The sequence below is a fragment of the Microcebus murinus genome, chromosome 4, assembly GCF_040939455.1.
Source record: "Microcebus murinus isolate Inina chromosome 4, M.murinus_Inina_mat1.0, whole genome shotgun sequence".
Taxonomy (NCBI): Eukaryota; Metazoa; Chordata; class Mammalia; order Primates; family Cheirogaleidae; genus Microcebus; species Microcebus murinus.
Genome location: NC_134107.1, coordinates 38,304,889 through 38,326,926, shown reverse-complemented (window position 1 = coordinate 38,326,926; position 22,038 = coordinate 38,304,889).

The window sequence follows — 22,038 nt, the reverse complement described above, 5'->3', positions numbered from 1 at the left end:
TATAGTGTTTTCTATGCACTATATACTGCCTCTAATATACTGCCTCTAAAAAATGCAAATATTCAATTTGGGGAAACCAAAATATCCACACATTGAATTTTGTTCAAGTGACAGATAAGAGGAGGTAGAATACATGCAGCCTGGAATCTAAGACTCTGGTCGCTTTTGCTTCTGCGCCTTTACTGCCACCTTCTGACATGATCTATGTTTGCTGCTGGAATCATTTGTCACTTCTCTCAGCCTTTTTTCTCTTTTTGGGCTGAGTATCTAAGCAGCACTGAGGAATTTGAGGCAAGGCTCAAACTGAGGAATTTGTTACTGTTGTTGTTGAAGAAGATACTATGCTTTACTTTCACCTGAAATTCTATGCTTCCTCTGATTCATTTTCATGATGGGAAAGACTAGGTGATATTGTCCAAATTTATTCTAGGAGTATTGCATTGGGACTAAAGCTTTTAAAATAAAAATATACCACATTATTCAATGTAGCAGTTATTGCCTTGGCAATGATTTTGTAGGTATTGCCTCAAGAGTCAAAGGTCACAAATTATAGTCCAATTTAAACTTGAAAAAGCTACTAGATCTCACATCAGTAAAATAAGATTGAAAGTGATTGTGTTCAGTGTCTCTTTTAGTCATCAAATTTATAAATTCTTTTATTTTATGAGAGATTTCATTATCATCTAGTAAAGTGCATGATGCAGAACTTTTTACTTTATAAATGCATATCAATGGCAAAGCATGTTCACATTGCTAATCTCATAGATACTTTTAACTAGCATGTGAAGTAAGCAGCGAAGGTACTGCCTTTCCAGTTTATAGTTGAGAAAACGTACACATGGATTTAAAGCTAAAAGTTAATTCTGGCTACAAGCCTGTGTTCTTCCTTCCTTAGAACAATTACTTTTGTCCACTATGACTATTTCAAAAATATAGAGAGATAAAATTTTATATAAATGATAAAATAGGAATATATATAACAAACAATATGAGATTTTGAGTGCATTCCAAACCAAAAAAGTATAAAGTGTTTTTTAAATTAAAAATGATTTAGTAGAGGAATATATGCATAAATTGCTTTCAATTCTATCTCTCTATAGGGGAAAACAAGCAGCAGTAATGTTTACTAAAAGTACAAGACACAGAATATGTGATGTGAACCAGATAATTCTTAATTATAAATTTCTTGTAGAGATAGCAAAGTAAGTTGATAAATATTCAATGTAGCTAATTAAAACTGAGCTAATAAATGAGCAATAGGATGTTGTATTTAAAAACAGCCATTATCTTTTCATATCAAAATGTTGAATTGATTTTCCTTACAGAGATTTAATTATTTTAATCATAGATAACTGAAAAATCTGTATTGGAATAATTGGTCAAAAAGAGAGTGCATACCTTCTACATTTTCAAATTATGATCAGGTTAAGTTGCAACCTTTCTTGTTTAGTTTTGTTTCAACCCTTCACCTTAGTGTGTAAGATGTAATGAACATAAATTATTTCTGGATAATTAAAGACAATAAATGGTCTTGAAGTTACTAGCAATTGTCTTATAAATAAGCCCTCTCTAGTATGTTTAGTTTTAAGTATAAAAGATAGAATGAAGGTATATTTATCACAGATCATATATGTAAATTTTTAAAAAAATAAATCCCTGTTCTCATTATTATTAATTTTATGCATGATAATTAAAATATTGATATTTTTAAGATAATTCATTTTTTAGGCAAAAATACCATTAGAGTTTTCTATTATTAGAAATTATTATTATTCTATTATCTATTATTATTATTCTATTATTATTTTCTATTATTATTTCTATTATATTTTCTATAGCAAATCAGCCCAAAACTTAATGACTAACACAATAATAGTATCATTATTATCTTTTATACTTCTGGAGGTTGACTGGACTCAGCTAAGGAGTTTTAATTAAAGGTTTTCATGCAGTGGTGGTCAGAGAGGCTGGGCTTAGGGTCAGCTTGAGGTCTTTTTCACTTGCTTATCTGGCAGTTGATGCTGGTTGATAGCTGAGACCTAACGTGTGGTTTTCAGCCAGAACACTTGCACATGGCCTCTACATATAGTCTAGCCTTCCTCACAGGATAGTGGCTGAGTTAAGAGGCCACATTCGAAGAAAGAAAAAAATGTAAGCTGCCAATCTTAAGACCTAGACCTGGGAACTGTCCGTGTGCCACATGTGGATTCCACCATATTTTATTGTTCAAACAATGAAAGAGTTTATCTTCAAGAGGAGGAGACATAGACTGTACCTCCCAACAGAAAAAAAAAATGCCTATTAATTTAGTGACCATGTTTTAAAACTGCCAGAGTTGTTCCTTTGGTCATAGATTATTTACACACATAGTACATGCAAAAAACTCTCACCTACTTCCAGTGACCCCTACCACAAAGTAATACCTCTTTATGGAATTACGCTCAAGGTTGAGTCCTGGATATTGTTGCCTATTTCTGGTCTGCATCTAGGTGAACGCTTGGGGGATGGTTCCTATAACAGAGATTTTCTGAGCACAGTTCCTCTCAATATAAAGAACTCTGAACTAAAGAGACAGTTGCACCCCCTGCCCACAACCAACCTACAATGTTGAAAAAGGCATAGAATAACTTCCATTTACTAAGAAGGAAACTGTATTCACACAGCAGTCTCTGGTCCACAGAAATTCTGAAACATAGCTGGGTGTAAGTGTTCAAGGTCTCGACTTTGACTCAGTCCTCCTGCCTGGGAATGATTCTGAATGGCATTCGCTTCTGCCCTCTCAGTCTGTGGTTCTGTCCTTGGAAATTACTGGTATTTGCTGCAAGGTTGTTTCTTTCCCCAGCTTTCTTACTGTAGCAGATCAAGGTTCAAAAGCCCTCTTTTCAATTTTTAGTCTCTGTACTTGTAGTCCAAGTTGGTAGGACCTCACAAAAGAAAAAAAATTACTTTTAAAAGTTCGTAAGATTTCTGTTAATCCAATTTGGGTTCTTGGATTAGACAAAAGCTGCACCCACAAATCTTTTTTTTTTTTTTAATTAGGTCTTTATCTATCTTCAGTGCCCTTTGAAGATGCTGTGGGACTACATCCTTATGATTGTGTTGAAAATTTTATTGTTTAACAGAGATCTACGAGGCCTGCCCGAAAAACCCTTAGAGAATACTTGTCAATCCAAATGGTTCTATGAGTGGTTGCATAAGATATTTCTGATATGTTTTAAAAAATAATAACCCTTGCTAGGGAGAGGCAAGGATATAAAATGTAACCAAAATATTTGTACTCTCATATTTTCCTAAAATAAAAAAAAGAAAAAAAATCATAATAGTCCTTGACCTTAAACCCTTCTGCTCTCAGGAGACATTGTGAATGAGAAACTTTAGTTTCTATACCCCGCACATCTGGGCTTCATTTTATCTAGCAGCTAATTCTCTAGCTCACATTTCTTATCTCATAGTTTATCATACACAGCAGAAGAAAGCCAAGTGCCACTTTCAATTTTTCTGCCTAAAAATTCCTTTAGCTAGATAGCCATTAGGAACATTTTCTATTTTCTGCATTACTTCTTAAGACAGTCTTGTCAAATTTCTGCTATTATGTAACAAAGGTCCATTTTTGTCTAACTTTGTAACATTTTCCTCTATTTAAGCTCTCATTGATGACTTCAGTATTATTTTTCTTGATGCTCTTTTGTCTTCTCCACTCTCCTTGAGGCTCTTTGGACTTCATTCGGTCACTTGGTCCCCAAACCAATGTCACATGCTTTGGGTTGTTATGGTAGCGCAAAATTCTAGGTACTAAAATCTATTTGCATTATCATTTGCTACATAACAAGTTATCCCAAATATTGGTGAACTGAAATTACAAAAATTAGTTTAATTTATTTCTTATGGTTCTGCAGGATAACTGGACTAAACTAGGCAATTCTTTTTTTTTTTTTTTTTTTTTTTTTAGACAGAGTCTCACTCTGTAGCCTGGGCTAGAGTGCCATGGAGTCACCCTAGCTCTCAGCAACCTCCAACTCCTGGGCTCAAGCAATCCTTCTGCCTTAGCCTCCCAAGTAGCTGGGACTACAGGCATGTGCCACCATGCCCAGCTAATTTTTTCTATATATTTTTAGTTGGCCAATTAATTTCTGTCTATTTTTAATTGAGACAGGGTCTTGCTCTTGCTCATGCTGGTTTTGAATTCCTGACCTTGAGCAATCCTCCCACCTCAGCTCCCAGAGTGCTAGGATTACAGGTGTGAGCCACCACGTCTGGCCAAAACTAGGCAGTTCTTGATCAAAGTTTTTCATGTAGTTGCGTTTAGGTGGTGGCTGGGATTGGATTTATTTTGAAAAGTTGCTCATTTGCATAGACATTAATGGTGATTAATGCCTAGAACCATGTCTAGGGTTTTTGTCTGGAAACCATATATATATATATAGATATAGTTATAAATATAGATATACACATATACACACATCATATTTATGAGGTTCACATATATACACATCATATATATGTATGTATATAATGTATAGATATGGTCTGGATTTTCTCATACTGTAGTGGCTTCAGTCCAAGAGCAAATGTACCAAGAGACAGACAGTGGAAGCTATCAATTTCTTAAAGCCTAATTCTGGAAAATCGCAAATATAAATTCTGCTGTATTTTATTGGTAAAACAGACACAGGTTCATAGGGAGGGGCCATAAATCCTAACTCTTGAAGGAAGAAATGACAAAAATTTGGGACACTAGTTTTAAAACCACCATGAATACTGAAATGTTCATGATTGAATCATTTGTAACTTAGATTTATTTCAATTTAATTAGCATAGGGAGAAATAAAACCAGATTGGGGGGGGTAAAAATAAACTTCCCATAGTTGTTAATTATTGAAAATGGATGATAAGCAGGTAGAGGGTTATTATGCAATTTTCTCTACTTTCTAGTTATCTAAAATATTCTGTATTATGAAGTTCCAAATAAATTTCTTTTCTTGATTTTATATTACCTGTTTGCCTCAAACTTAAGTATTCAAACTAAAATTGAGTCAAAACATTAAGATGAATGCATTCCAATTATTATTTTATGATCAGTGAGTATACATCTTATCTTAAAATATTCCCAGTTTGCTCCCAAATTTATTCTATAAATAGCAACATAGTGATGAACTCCTATAAAAGTGGTTTTCATGTATTTTTCTCCAGAGAGAAAAATAATATAGTCTACCATCTAATGTCATAAATTCCTGATAAGTTAAATATGTAAATATAAATATAAAAATTATGAAGAGAATTTTTAATGGAATTTTGAAACTGCCTTCCTAAGAAGACAACACAATTCATTAGAGAGATAATCAATATATTAGACCACATAAAATGAAAAAAACTTCTATATAAGACTCCAAAAACAAGTTTTAAAAAATAATAAGAGAAAACATATGAAATAAAAATTATGTTTTATTATTTAATGTATTTAAAGATCTTCCAAAATCAATTTAATAAAAGGATAAACATATCTACTATTGGAGATAAAGCACTTTAAAAAATTTTAACAGAAGACTTCCAATTTTCCTTCTGTGCTTAGTTTGGCATTCAAAGGTTTTTCCTTGGTCTTTGTGTATACTCTTTGTGTATAGTTTTGTCAGGAATTTGCAGGACATGCTTCATGGTTCCAATCATCATTATTAACCAGAGGAACTATGTGTGCTACAGACACTATACTTCTCAAAATCTTGCCTTCCACTGGCATTACATTCTGAGCTGGCTATATAATTTGTGGAGCCGTCTGCAAAATAAAAATTTAAGCCATGGTTCAAAAACCTGGAAAAAAGTTTTCTTTTTTACTATGGTATCTTGTTCAACTGTCATTGAGTTTGTTCTCAAATCTGCTATTAACTAACATATTTGCTCAGGCATGGAGAAAGTTGTGGCACAAATGCGCAAGCTCTCACATGTGCCCAGGGTGCCCCAGGACAAAGTGGTGTAGCCTGTGTATATCTGACTTCAGTTCTCCCTGTGCCAGCACCTAGGTCCCCACTGGGGGCAGAGGTTGGCAGTAGTCACTGAGCAAGGGCAGGGAAAACATGGCCAAGAACTCATCACAGGAATGTGGGGTGGGGAAAGTGGAACTGCATATGAACAGAAGCTCCAAGCCCCGGGCAATGCTCCATTATCCCATGGGACTTCATTTTGTAATGCAAATTCAAAAATAAAATTATTAAGGATTTTAAGACAGAGAATGCAGAATATTAGACTTCAAGCCTGTGTACTTTGTAACTGCACTGGTTGTATGCCCCTGGATAGTGACTGCATTCCATCCTTCAATACCACAACTAGTGGTAATCTGAATAACTATGATCCATTGGAAACCATGAATAACTATAATTCCCTTGAAAACCATTTTCTCATTTTTTTCCTCACAAGAAAGATATCTGTGCTTTCACCAAATATATGAGCAACCCAATCCTAGATTCCCACTTTTGAATCCCATTAGTTTCCTGAAGGCACTCCTGATCTAATCACTATGTAAGTGAGGGTCCCAGCAGGAAAATAGATCATCCACTCAAAAGAGGTGATTAAATGCATTCAAGAAAAAGAGTATTTACAAAATTGTTGGACAAGGTTAATAAACATAGTAAAGGAGAACTAAGTATCCTAGAGTTAACTGGGCTAAAAAGACAGTGAGATGTTTTCAGTGAGTCTGCTGTGTATCTTGGATCAGGGAACATTACTCTGGTCAAGGTCTCCATTCTCGTGAAACATCTAGATCATAGATTATAAATTCCAGATCAAAACAACAACAACTAGATAGAATGAGGACAAAATAGACAAACCTAATGACAAAATTTTATGGGAAGACATGGATATAGTGACAGAATGGATCTCTATAAAATATCACTCTATACTTGTGGAAAGATAAATGAGAACAAATTAGATACCAGGGAATTCATGACATATTCTGTTATTTTTATGACTACAGAGGTATCATATTTTTGTAATTGCTTAAATAGGTCACTGACTGATACTTGATGTAGTCTTAATTAAGAAAATCCCCTACACCACATTTTGTTTTTCCTGACTCCAGACTTTTTAATCCATAAACAGCAGCCTGTGGTGGAGCCAAAAAGGTATTTCTTTCTTGTTTTGGTTTGTTTGCAGGTTTTTCAAAGAAAGGAAGGGGGACCTGATTTGGAAAGGAAAGCAATTCATATATTACTTTGAAAAGGAGCAGAAAGGAAATGAAAGAAATTTTTGAAAATAAAGGGAAGAATATCTTTTCCATTAAGACTTTCCTGAAGGATATTGTTTCTTAAGACAACAAAGGAACCCAAGATCCATTCAAGAGGAAGCAGAAATACAGTATTCTTCAAAATTATCCAGCCAGCATTCTGGAACTTCCCTGGTTTCCACCTTTGCTAAAACCCATTTATGCTCAAATTTCCCTGGATTCTGTGAAAGACTTCAACAATCTTAAAAAAATATAATTATCTTTTTCAATAATAGTACCAAAATGTTATGTTCAAAGTTTGAGTTTTTGTTTTTGTTGTTTCTGTAATTAGATGAATGAAGAAAGTGAAACATAATAAAAAGCTATACAATTTGACTGAGGAAGCTCAGTGGATAGAATCCATAGATGTGGATTTCACTTCAATATATGAAAGCACTTTCTTTTACTCAGAGTATTCCAAAGATAGGGCGAACTGCCTCAAAAAGTAGGTGTCAAACATGAAGTGGGTGATCATATCTTAGTGATGTTTTAGTTGTGGGGGGTATTCACCTCATGTTGCAGGATTATACATGCTTCTAATGGTGTTTAAGATAAGCTAGAGAGAAATATTTTGGTATTTAGATGGTAAAGAGAAGTTTATTAGCATTGTCAAGTGGCAAACTTATTTTTTAAAAAGATTGTGGATGCAAAAGGCACTTCAGTCCCAAAATAATATGTTCAGCTTTAACTATTTAGGAGCTACCAAAAAGATCTGTAGCATATAAGTATTTATAATTTTGTTGAGTCATGAACATAAATAATGCACCAAAAGAAACAGATTGAGAATAAGCTTTATTTATCTCACACGATCCATATATACTGTACTTTCATTTTCTGTATACAATAGTTCTCTGATGTGTCTGAAAGCTTCATTTCTTTAATTAGATTTCACAGCCATTTAAGAAAATTATATGTTTTAATGGTTTGGAGGAATTTAAAATCCATTAGTGTCTCTGAAATTATTTCTCTCTAGTATCAAGAGATATTCTGTTTCTATGACATTTAAAGAACAACTGGAGCAACAGTTTGGTAAAGTCCAAGTGACATACCATCAGGCAAAGGTCAGGGAAACATGAGATGAAGTAGTAAAAGCAAATGAGTGTATTTCAAAAGTAAATGAAGTAAACTCAGCTGTGTTTGAATCTGGCTTTCTCTCCATCTACCTGTAAAACCACAGACAAGTGACTTCACCTCTCAGAGCCACCTTACATGTACAAGTAGGATAAGAAAAACTAAAGATGTGAAATTTATAGCAAATATTTGACAAAAACTCATCATGCATCATCAAATTACACACAAATATTAGTACTTTAGTTACGTTAATAGTGATGTTAAATCTATGAGTAGCACAGGAATTTCAGAAACCTGGTGACACTTTAGTATGAAATATGTTCACACTTTCCTTCTGTCTTTCAGGATTTAGAAGAAATTGTTTTTAAACTCCATGTGCCACTACTTGTTAGAGACGTGTTTATCTACTGAAGGTGCTATTTTTATCCTGGAGTATTTGATTAACTGTCTTAATCACAGGCAGAACAAAGGAAGAATATCAAATATCTGAACCATATGGGTAAAGAGAGAGTTGTCTAGAAACATCACCTCTTCCAAGGGAATAGAGCAGTAATTACTGTCTAAATAAAACATCTGAGAACCTCCTCCCATCATCACTCTCCACTTCCCTGCTCCCAATATTATTTTTGGACTCTGATAATGTTTACATTTCTTCTTCCAACTCAGGCTCTAATTCTTTGCCTCTATTAGAGCACTCATTCCCAGCTCTGCTGCCTTTCATACTACCCTTACCTGTTCAAGCATTCATGGTTTTGAATACTCTCTCAGGAATCCTCTCTCATTTGTTATTTGATAAAATGTTTTGTTCTTCCTTCTTATTTCTACTTTTATCCTCTCATTTGTTTGAGCTTCTCTTTACAAATCTGTTGGAACTATTTGTTTTGTTCCATTCCTTTTTTGTTATAGACATAAGCACAAAACAAAATACAATTATAATTGTTTCAAATAACTCATTGAAAATGTTGACATCAATAATGTAAATTTCCTCTGTTTTCCCCAGTGATAGGTTTCTATCTAGAATCAACAAATTTTTCAAGTTAGAGTAAGTTTTTCCTTATGGTTTAGTTTCCACATGTAAAAACAAGCCTATAATTCTGAAATTATTAATGCTTATGAGAGAGGTGGAAAAAATCTTTCACAAAGTCATTTTAACATGTGATGATGGCAATTTAGAAATATCTATTTTTTAGTCTATTGGTGGCTAAACTCCCTCCTAGAAGACATACTATTTCTCTTCATTGGGAGCCATTTCTCAGCTGAGATTGGCAATAATTAGTAAATCTTGTCAGCTACATGTAGAATTTCCAAGTCATTTGCAAAATTATGTGCAATAATCTGTAGGCTGAAATTACCAGAGTTGAAACAGATAGGCATAGTGAAAATTTTGCTAAATAAAATAAAAATGGAGAGATTGTGTTTCTGGAAAGAAAGCTCATAAGGACATCTGTTTATTTCCACTTAATCAGTTCAACAGCTTCAGTTTGGGCCAAAGAAGATAATTGTGTTTTTTATTTTATTTTTTTTTCTGCTTATTTATGAGATAGTTTTAGCTTTATTGCTAAATAAACAGTACATGAAGCAATAAATGTCTCTCTAGGTTCCCTTATTCTTTACCTTCCAAGGTTACTCAAGCTTAGTGATTTCAGTAAGGAGTGATTTATTTATGTTTTAATATTTTTAATTACCATTACAGCTCAAATGTTTATACATTTAGCAATTATAAATATTTCACAAGAGAAACAACACATAGGAGTGGCTATGAAAATATCTAATATTGTTTTGGAATTTTGAAGAAAAAACTATGGAAAAAATTGCTTTTAATTTATAAATGGCAAAGCTACCAACCACCTGATGATATGTCTATATCAAACTCAATAGAATTTAAGATGTGTTAATTCACTTAATTTCTTACTTCATCCGATGTCATCACTTGCCTTTCTCACAATGCATTTTTCCTGAGAGGTGAATGTGAGATTTGATAATAGTAAGATTATCAATTGTTATTATTATTATCGATTATTACTAAATGTAAGAAACCTGGATATGCACTCATTTATTAATAATAAATATATATTTGTCAGCATCTCTATGCTAGGCACAGATATTATGTAGTTTATCATGCTTAAATTTATTTTTCTTCTTCAAAATTATTTCAGCCAGTCTAGAATATTTAAATTTTCAGATAAATTTTATAATTATTTTGTAAGTTTCTACCAAAATCCTGCCAGAATTTTGATTGCAGTTGAGTTAAATCTATAATCACTTTGATGAAAATTTACATCTGAACAATATTGAATCTTTCAATTAATGGGCATGGCAAAAATTATTTTGACTAACTATTTTCTACCTTTATATAAAAGTGCTAAATGTAGTAAACTACTTCTTAGGTTTTTAAAAACTATTTTGTTAGGATTTTTTATGTGAAAGACCATATTCTTTGCAAATAGAAACACGTTATCTCTTCCTTTGGGAAAAATCATGTCATCGAAAAACAGAAACTCTTTTATTACTTTCTGTATGACTTTTATTTTTCTTACTTTAGTTTATTAGCTATGATGTCCAGTACAATATTGAATAGAAATGGTGAGAAGTTCTTGTCTCGTTCTAAATCTTAGAACAAGAGCACTCAGTCTTATACCAATAGTTGAAATGTTACCTGTATGATTTTCTTGGATGACCTTTTTCAGATTGAGAAAGTTTTCTGCTATTCCTAATGTATTTAGAATTTTTATTATCAGCCCTTGAACTGGAGCCCAGAGATGAAAAACTGGGGGGAAAAAAGTGAATTAGGAACTGTGGAACGGAAGCCTGTTGCCTTGTTATTGCAAATGACTATAGTTTCTAAACAATTACCTTCAATAATCTGGCTGAACTACATATCGTCATTCCCCTGTTTAAAATCTTTCAACCATGCACTGTCATCTGTAGTATAAAATTCAATTCACTTACAGTGATGTTCATGGCTATCAGTACCATGGCCTCTGCCTTCAGCTTCAGCTTCTCATTTCTACTGATTCTCCTCCCTGTTTTTCCACACTCTTGCTGCTTGAACTGTGAGTACGAACATTTCCTAAAGCATGCTATAGCTGTCACCTTTGTTTCGTAACTGTTATGCCTTTTGTCTGGAATGCCTTTTTAGTTTGTGCAACAAGAAAACTTCCACTCACTTAATTTGAACCACCTCTATGAACCAGTCCTGAATCTTCCAAATCTCATTATAAACAATTTTCTCAGTGCACAATGTACAATTACTATTTGTTCTCTTCCTTGACCCACCCCCCACTGGACTATGAAGTTTGGTTCTTAAAGGTATGAACCCCAGGTTTTATGTTTGTATTCTGAAGACTTAATTTGCTAGTATATAACAAGTGGCACACAATGACAGCTTAAAATGAATTTTTGCAGTACGCAGTTTACCTGGATTTGCCAATACTTGGCACCAGCATTTTGACAGAAAGAATCAAATAGAATTAGCTTATCCTAGTATTTATATATAGAAATAACTGAAGGAATTCTTAACTTCAGAATTTATATATGTAACAAATGTAATTATCAATGTCTAATTATTAATTTTGGAACAAAAATAAAATATTTTATAATACATTATTAAGACAGAGTTAATTAATGCAATTATTTATATAGGGAATCTGAACAATTTTCATCTCTTCCTCTCCAATGATCTAACTAGATAAAATAAATAATTTCTGAGTGAAAGTGGGTTTTGAATGCATCATAAAACTTTTAGCTATATGAATTACAAGAATAAATTTAATCCTTACAGCTATATGAATAACAAGAAAAAATTGGCCACACCTAGAGGTTGTATATTCCCATATTTCTGTACATCAACAGGAAGTTGACTTTATTTTACTCTGTACTTTCTCTGTATTAAGCATCCTGAAGAACACATCCTCTAATCTGATTTTAAACCAAAAATAGTCTGGGTGTATCCAATCTATGCAGGATAACTGTTCAGGGATAGATCAACTTGTAAGTTGGTTTAAGACAGTGAAAACTGAGATATGCCTGTTCTTGTTTCAGGGTGTCAATAACAAGTGACCCATAGTACTATATAGACAAGATTGGCAAATAAAAGGGTGAAAGGGGACTGAAATTTGTCAGACGGTGTGTCAGGTTGAAGGAGTGAGTTTCTTGACATGCAAGAAATAAAGCTACTGCTTCCTTTAGTGATGTGTTCAATAAGGAGCTAAATAAATTTCAGCCATGACGTTCCATCTAAGCTTGTAATTCTGTCCTGTTTGAGGTCACTCTTTTTGCTCAGCTGATGAGCTAAGGGGGTTTTCTAGGGCTCTTGACACAACTGTGGCACATTTCTTATATCAATAATTTGTACAATTTATAGATTTTAGGGGTCCTTAGTTCAAATTTACCATAGTTTATTAGAAAGGGCCACTCCAGAGCAAGACAGACTTCATCCTCAGTGCTGCCACTTTAATGAGAGAAAAGGGTTTATTGTATAGGAAGCCCGTGACGGAATGCTATAGTAATGAGATACTCTGTTGATACTTCAGACGTTTCTCTTACATATGGTTCCCATTAGAGATTCATAAAGAAATCTCCCTCTGAATGCCATTCAGATTGCTATGACACAAATTGTATCTTTTACTTGTTTTTTTTCTCATATACTTAATTTTCCCCTTTAAATTTTAATCAAGCAACATTTGGTATATATGAATTAAAAATGAAGCCATATGCAAGAATACCTGAACAAAGCTTTAGTTTTTTTCTTCATTTAGTGTCTTGTTATTTTCTCAAGTAATAATTGGGATTAAAGACTTGGTGATGAATCATTATGAAATAGTAGATATGAAAACAGAAAACCCTATTTTAAATCTAGTGAGACAAATTTGTTGCAAAATTTGGGGATGAAAATAAAGCAATGTAAAATAAGAATAATGCCAATATGTATAGGACCAAGACATCAATACTTTTCCTCTCAACAAATGAATAATCTCTTAATAGTGTCAAAAATATTGCTTCTTTTGACCTTCTACAGTGTAGACCAGGAAAATGTCTTTGGATAGAAGCATAGCCACTATTTGAATATTGCTAATCTGAGAGAGGGACAGCAGTAGACTTCATTGCTTAGAATCAATTACTTATACAATTTATCATTTGCTGTGTTTTTAATGATCTAAGAACTTCAAAATGTATCCACACATGTTGGCAAGATTCTAAACTCTTGAGTTGTGAGTGCAAGTATATGTCATTCATGAAACGGAAACAATGATACTGGCTCAGCGTTGCCCTAATCAAGGCAAAAAAACATCAGCCACTCTAATACAGGTTTTAACACTGGACTGTAAATTGGCTTTATTTGATACAGTTAAACTCTGGAGAGCACTATTTCTCAAAGTTTACTTCAAAATGATCTGAGGCAGAATCAACTAAAACGCAGTTTTCTAAACCCCCCTGTAGAATGTCTAAACCAGGATTTGTGAGGGAACAGTGCAAAGGATAAGAAATATATATTGTTATTTTTATTTATTTATTTTTTAAGGTAATGATTTTTATTTGTTTTATTTTATTTTAATTTCAGGATATTATGGGGATACAAACATTTTGGTTACATGTAATGCATTTGCCTCACCCAAGCAAAGGCTACAAGTGTACCCTTCCCCCTTATAATGAGCTCCCCCTCCATTAGTTGTGAGTTCATCCCACCCCACCCAGCTGGCCGGAACCCAGTGAATATTATTACTACCATATGAGCACCTTGGTGTTGAGCAGTTAGTACCAATTTGATGGTGAGTACATGTGGTGGGATTGTTTTTCCATTCTTGTGATATTTCACTTCAAAGGATGGGCCAAAACTCCATTGAATAACATTCTATAAAATAATTGGTCTATAAACTTCAAAATATCAAGGTCATTAAAGTTAAGGACAGACTATGGAGCTGTTCTATCTTGAAAATAACTCAAGAGACATGACAACTAAGTGTAAGCAGGATTCTGAAATGTATTTGGGGGCTTTAAAGAATAATTTTTGGACAATTTTCTCTTTTGCTAGAGTCTGAGAACTAGTTCGGTCATCCCTCAATGTTAATTTTCTGATCCTAGCATTTTGTCATTAGGTAGAAAGTCCAAAATACTGAAATGTCTGGGGACGATGGGGCATCACATTCTCAACTTAACTGACAAATAGTTCATGTAATATTAAGCTGGTTTTACTGTTTTTGCAACTTTTCTATGAATTTTGATTTTAAAAAACTGAAAACTCAGGAGAAATAAAGATATCTTTATTGTTAAATCTATGATTCATTAAACAAATGGTTTTCAAGCCCTTTTTTCTATCTACTGAATATTTGCCCCCCCCCAAATAAAGTGTTCTATGGGATGCCTGGACATAAAGCAAATAAAAGTGGATCCACGCAGCTCCTTCTCCCTCCCCTGTGAGATGCTTGTCAGACCTTTTCTTGTGAGACTAATGGAACAAATGGGCAAACTATACAGTGGGTCAATAGTTAATTTTGGACATAATTATTATGGAGAAAAATAAATTAGGGAAGAGAGATAGAGGTTTTTGCAGTGGGGGTCACAATGCAGAGCATAAAGATTATAGACTTCTAGTGGCTTTGGTTTAGAATCAAGGTCATCAGCTGAGAGGGTGGATGGGTGAGGGGCTTTGGAGGCTTGAAAAGAAAGGGGGAATTTGAGGCATCTATCTGGAACAGGAAAGGGAAAATATTGGAGATTTATATATATATATAGTATGATGCTAGACAGCATTAGGGGCTCACATGAGGGTACATGTCATATGTTTGAAGTGAGACCAGTACTTTTTTAATTCAGTTACGTTCATCTCCAAGGTGCAGGCTAAAGTAGAATGAGAGTTTGATTTAACTTGAATTATGGTTTTTCCAGAAGTATATGAAAATCAAAAAAGGAAATGACAGTTGAAGATGTTTGCAAGGGAGTTATAATGATTGACTGTGATATAAACTAAATATAAACTAGTTGTAGGTTATAAACATGATGAACATTGTGGGAAGAGAGTGTGCTTCCTTTCCTGTCTCAAGCATATTAGTGCAGGTGTTTCTGAAATTCTTCAATTCCTAATTGGATGAAAGCAAAACCTTGTGTTGTAAAAAAGATGGAGTGCTGTGATATGGATTCAGTGTTCCCCATATTACTCTTTTTTATTCTGTGTATGTCTTTATCACTAATGTTACTGCATTTTAATTCTCTATTTGTGTGTCTGTCTCCCAAACAACACTGAGAAATTTGAAAGATCAAAGTATCTCTGTGTGTGTTTGTGTCTTTCTCTCTGTGTGTATCTCTCTCTGTCTCTCTGTCTCTTTGTGTGTCTCTCTTTGTCTCTGTCTCTGTCTCTTTCTACATATCTCTGTCTCATTGGCTCTATCCATCTACTCTCTATCATCTATCTATCTATCTTTAAGTGTCCAGCACAAAGTCTGATACATAATAATGTATCAGCCTTACAGGAAATCATTTATTTTGGGGGACAAAATAACCATCTAGTAGCAAAATAGGATATTTCCACTGTATACTTTAAATGTGTCCTTGTATTTTAGAAATCACTAGCGTAAATGTGATTATTATCCTTGGACTCTAGGTAAGATTAAATAAAAAATAGGATCTTACCTAAAAGTGCTCAGTTTTCACATCTCTGCTTTAATCTTTGTCTATATAATGTAAATGTTTGGTTTCATTTAGACTGCATTTTTATTTATTTGTCTCAAGGGGAAAAATCATATTTGCAAAAAAAGAGGAATGCATTGATTTCCAGGATCTGGTCATGTTTTCCAGAACCCAAATACAAAAAGTAAAACAAGGCTAGACTTCTTGACAAGTGAAAAGCCATAAGGCTAGGTTTTCCATCTCTGAGTGTCAGAAATTATTTGCCATTCTTCTTTTTATTTTATTTTCTCTTTACATATCTTTTATATGATCCCTTAACTTAAAAATATGGCGCAATGACTTGCCCTGGCCCTTTTCTACATAAAGTCATTCGTTTTAAATTCACTGGCTAACAGACACAACCTCTGTGTCCCAATCCTAAAATGTAAAAAACCTTATCTAATCAGCCCACATTTTTTTTCTCAATAGTCCCGTCTATAGATGGGCTCCCTCTTTGATCAGTTTTCTCTCCTAGTACTTTAATTGTGGTAACAAGACAGGTTAATAATTTCTTGGCTGCCCAGAGGGAATCTGTGAGCAAGTCTATTGGTCCAGGTTCAAACAGGAAAGCAGGACCAATGAGAAAGAATGTTTTGAAGAAAACGATGTGCTACAGGAATTAGACTTTACACAAGTGTGGAAAAAGTAAGATCCAGAAAGAAGAGTTGAAGAATCAGGGAAAAGTCACTGATTAGCCTCCAGAAGAATTTCTAGCATTAGATGTAAAAGAATATCATGGAAATGCAAATTTGGTCCTAGGGTTCTGATGGAGAACTTCTATATACTAGATGGTTTGGGGTTGTTTCTGCTATTAAATTTTCTTTACGCAACATATTGCCTTGAATTTGGTGTAGGTGTTTGGCTGCTAATAATACAATACTTACTAGCTTTTATAATTAGGTTTGACATTTCTCACAGTGAAGATGCTAATTTCATGAACTTGATGGTAAAAATCCAAAAAATATTGGTGAGTTCCATGACATAAGACCAGTTTTTTCCAATTTAACATCATTTCATTTCATTTAGGTCTAATATACTCCATTATTTGTGTTTATGTGTGCTTTCATCCCTAGAATGTCTCTTATATCTAAGAAATACTGTGAAACTTTTGTTTGCTTAATTGTTTTGGATACTAAAGGATATAGATATCCTTTATGATGAGTTTAAGAATATCCGTTGATGGATTTCTGGAAGTCTTATGGAGATTAATATACTCAACCATTGTTTGAAGGCCTAGGATCATCACTGAAGAAAATGTTGAACGTCAACTAAATTATATTTTCAAAACAAGATCCTCATGAAGTATAAATTTGCTAAGATATATGGGAAAGAGATGTCATGAAGGACAGTTTAGCTATAAATGTTTATGGTTGGATTTAAAAGTTTTCCAACTAAGAGAACACAGAAAACCAAAAAAGGGAAAAAAGAAGTCAACTAAATTTTATTGTCACTTATAAAATTGTGGAGTATTGGGGGAGAAAGGCTGTAGAGGTCCTTACCCCTAAGCTTTAAATTTGTCATGTTCAACTTTATTTGACTGACCAGGGCAGGATAGAATTAGACTGCTTTTTGGCAGTCTGTGCTAAGAAGAAATATCTCCTTTAAATCTTATAGCACAAGGGATTGAATGCTCTGGAATAGTCATTTTGGGTTTCTGGTACTATTATTTTCTAAAAATTTGTTCACAGAATAGATAAGGTTGCTTTTAATCCCACAGCATAGATGCCCAGGTCAAGTCCTTTAAAAATTTATAGGAAATTCATCTCTTTATTGTTTTCAATTTATTTTATTTGAATATGAATTGGAGGAGGCAATGCACTACAAGCTCATGCTTATGTTCAGCACTGAGTGTAAACTAGAAGAAAAAAGAGGGTTGTATATGAATGTTGTCCCTGTCTATTCAACAATTGCTTTTGGATATTTATAATCAAGCCTATGACTATGGAATGCGAAAGTGTCAAAGAAAACATGTTAATTTAAATGTAAAGAAAAAAATAGAGCACCGATTTAAGTTAGCAATATTTATCATGCTAACGGGCTTATAAGGGCTGAAGAATATAGTTTTAAAATCTGTAGTATCCCCCAGGTATATGCCAGGTAAGTATAACCTACCAGAACCTGGCATCAAAGGAAAGCACTTGTTGCCAAAATAAATGACGGTTGTGTCATAATGTGACATCACCTTAACCTGTAGTATATGAAGTTACCTTTCAGCTGTAACAAATCATCACCCTTCCCATGTGGGTGTCCTATTCATTCATAAAGGTGTCTCTAGGTAAGTCACCCCAAATCACAGACAATTTCTCAGGACATCTTCCTCCCAAATCCCACTTTCACTCTACCACAGTGCCCTTGTCAACTGGTATCTCCTACATTCTCACTTATCTCAATCCTCTTTCTGCTCTGAGGAATGACAGCTGAGATCTGCCAATAACTGTATTACCTAAGCAGAAGCTCATTATCATCTAATATTAGTGATCAGAGTATTACTGGACATCGCCCTATCTCCAGATGGTTAGTAATAATTATAACTTAACTCTATGTAGAAATTACTACTAAGTGCAAAAAATATTCCATTAATCCCAAACTAAATGTATCTTCTCAATTCAAGTTCCCTTTAATCAGATCTCAAAACGTCTATCGCCACTCCAAAGACACTGACAGGATGAGAAATATGATGAAAGGGAGATACAAATAAAGAGGCAAAAGAATTTTAACTGTCTTATTTTGAAAATTGTATAGAAGCCAATATTAATTAAGGCTCCATGTAAGTGAGGGGACCTGGATCTTTAATTTTCTTAGCTTTCCAGTAAAGCTGCCTTTGATTTAAGCACAGTGCCTAGATGAGCATCTGGCACATAGTAGTTCCATAAAAATTACTTGCTAAATGCATATATTAACATATTAATATGCAGAACAAAAGAGATGTAAGATGGGATATCAGAATCACTGCTACTAGAATCCATATGACATGTTAATTTAGAGGTGAGGGATCCTTCCTGATCTCTTTTGTCTACCACCACTTTTTGATGTACCTTAGGGGAATTCTTCCTTCTAATATGGATGTTAGAAATACAGGCTAGAAATGCAGGCCCTGATAACCTGGAGATAACGAACCTCACAGTCATCATGATGACCATCCTGCATCTTTACCGCCTCCAGTATCACATCTCAGCCAGTAATAGACAAAACACTGTTGTTATACTGAGCAACTTGATCCCTAATGACAAATCCCCATTCCAAAACAAAACATTGGTTTACTTTTGCATGGTAAAAATATCTAATTAAAATGCTTTGTTTTACTTCCCTCTGTGGACATGCATGATTAGTTCCAATTTATTTTTATTATTTTTATATTTTGAAGTTCAGCATATTATGGGGGTACACATGTTCAGGTTACAGATATTACTTTTGCCCCACCTGAGTCAGAGCTTCAAGCATATCCATCCCCCAGACGGTGTGCATTGCACCCATTAGGTGTGAATATATCCATCCCCTCCCCCCTGCACCTGCCTGACACCCAATGAATATTACTACTATATGTGCACAGAAGTGTTGATCAGTTAATACCAATTTGATGGTGAGTACATGTGGTGCTTGTTTTCCCATTCTTATGATACTCCACTTAGTGGAATGGGCTGCAGCTCTATCCAGGATAATACAAGAGGTACTAGATCACCATTTGTTTTTATGGCTGAGTAGAATTTCATGGTATATATAGAGAGATATCACATTTTATTAATCCAATTATGTATTAATGGGCACTTGAGTTATTTCCATATCTTTGCAATTATGAATTGTGGTGTTATAAATGTTCTAATGCAGATGTCTTTTTTATATAGAATGTCTTTTGTTCCTTTGGGTAGATGCCAAGTAATAGGATTGCTGGATCTAATGGTAGTTCTACTTGTAGTTCTTTGAGGTATCTACAGATTACTTTCCACAGAGGTTATACTAGTTTGCAGTCCCAACAGCAATATAGGATTGTTCCTCTCTCTCTCTGCATCCACACCAACATTTATTGTTTTGGGAATTTTTGATAAAGGCCATTCTCACTGGAGATAAGTGATATCTCATTGTGGTTTTGATTTGTATTTTCTCTGATGATTAGAGATGTTGAGCATTTTTTCATATTTTTTGGGTCTTCTCTGGTTCTATACCAAGTATAGAATTATTTTTTCTAGATTTGTGAAAGAGACAAGGCAAGATGGCAGACGAGAAAAGCCACCAGCCAGAGTGCCTCTGTAAGAAAAACAAATTTTAGAAGAAAGTGAAATAAAAAAAAATAAAATAAACAGGCAGACAAACATAAATCTAATGAGGTTTGGTAGGAAGGGCTCCTAAAACTACAGAAGACTCCATAGGAAGAAGTTGCGGAGAACTGGAAGGAGAAAGGCCCCCCTCCAGAGGCTCTGAGACCAGTGACAAAGGTAGGTGGAGCAGTTAAATTTTCCCTCCCCTTCATCTCGGACTGCTGGTGGGCTCCTGAGCTGCTGGAGAGACCTTTTAACACCAGCCCACAGGCGGCTGCCACCAGTGAGCTGTGAGCCTCTTGTAGACAGGGCACCAGGCTCCCAGCTCCCTCAGGGCACCTCCAGGCTGACAGATAGGAGCAGATCAATAGGCGCCATATTGCTTCATTCTCCCCCCTCCTTCCCTACCTGTGGCTTCTGAGAGAGACTATTTAAGCACCACCCAGAGGCATCTGCAGGGAATGGGACCTTTCCTTTGGGGGCTCTACTCTGAGCAGTACTCAGAGTGTGAGCTCCCTATCTACCAGCCCTCTCAGGTGTGGCTTGCCTGGTGACTCCATGAGGGCCCAGCAAATCCAAGGCAGAGAGACATTGATCTAGCTTGGGCACCCCATGAGTGACTTGAGACCAGCACTCTTCTCCCTGGCAGGATCAGGGATTGATCTCTGGGGCCCAGGGAACAGGCCTGCAGACCAGATTCTGTACACCCAGGTCTCGATCAAGATGACGTTGCCCAGGGGCACAGAAGGGATATTTGTGAAGGAGCCTTTTGGTGTGTGTGTCTTAAGGGACAGATCGGCGTGCTTGAAGGGAAGGTCGTGCTCCCAGCTCAGGCTAGGATCCTGGGCAGGGAACCTTCTGGCCTGCAACACAGCCAGGGTAGATCCACTGGCTGGAGGTCCTGCCAGTCCACAGAAACTGGGGAGAAACCATGGAATAGGGCAGAGTGGAAAGGAGAGGCCTGCTCCAGACTGCAGATCTCAGACAGCCCCACCCCCACATGCAGACTTTTCAGCTGAGTGGGGCCATTTCAGCCCCTCCCTGGCAGCTTTGCCCAGAAGCAGAGAACAGACATTTGACCCCTGCTAACAGCATTTGTGGAGCTTGAGTACAGGCTCCCTCCCCCACCTACCCCCACTGAGGTGGAGAATAAAGTTAGTTCCAATTTAATAGCGAGTACACGTGGTGTTTGTTTTTCTATTCTTTAGATACTTAGAATAGATAATGGTCTGGATGGTCTTCATCCAAATTGTTGCAAAAGGCATTAATTCATTCTTTTTTATGACTGAATAGTACTCCATGGTGTGTGCGTGTGTGTATGTGTGTGTGTGTGTGTATGTGTGTGTGTGTGTGTATACACACACACAACATTTTGTTTTATCTACTCATGAATCAATGAGCACTTGGATTGATTCCACATCTTTGCAATTGTGAATTGTGCTGCAATAAACATTTGAGTGCAGATGTCTTTTTGAGAAAATGAACTGTTTTCCTTTGGATAGATACCCAGTAATGGGATTGCAGGATCAAATGTCAGGTTTACTTTGAGGAATCTCCATACTGTTTTCCATAGGGCTTGTACTAATTTGCATTCCCACCACAAACTCAGTGGAAATCAAGCAGTGGTGAGGGGGCAGGAGGGAATGAGAGAAAACCTACCTAATGGGTACAATAAACACTATTTAGGTGATGGGCACACTTATAGCTGTGACTTAAGCATTACAAAAGTGATTAATATAACTAAAAATGTATGTACCCCTGTAATATTTTGAAATAAGAATTAAAAACAAAAAAATCAAT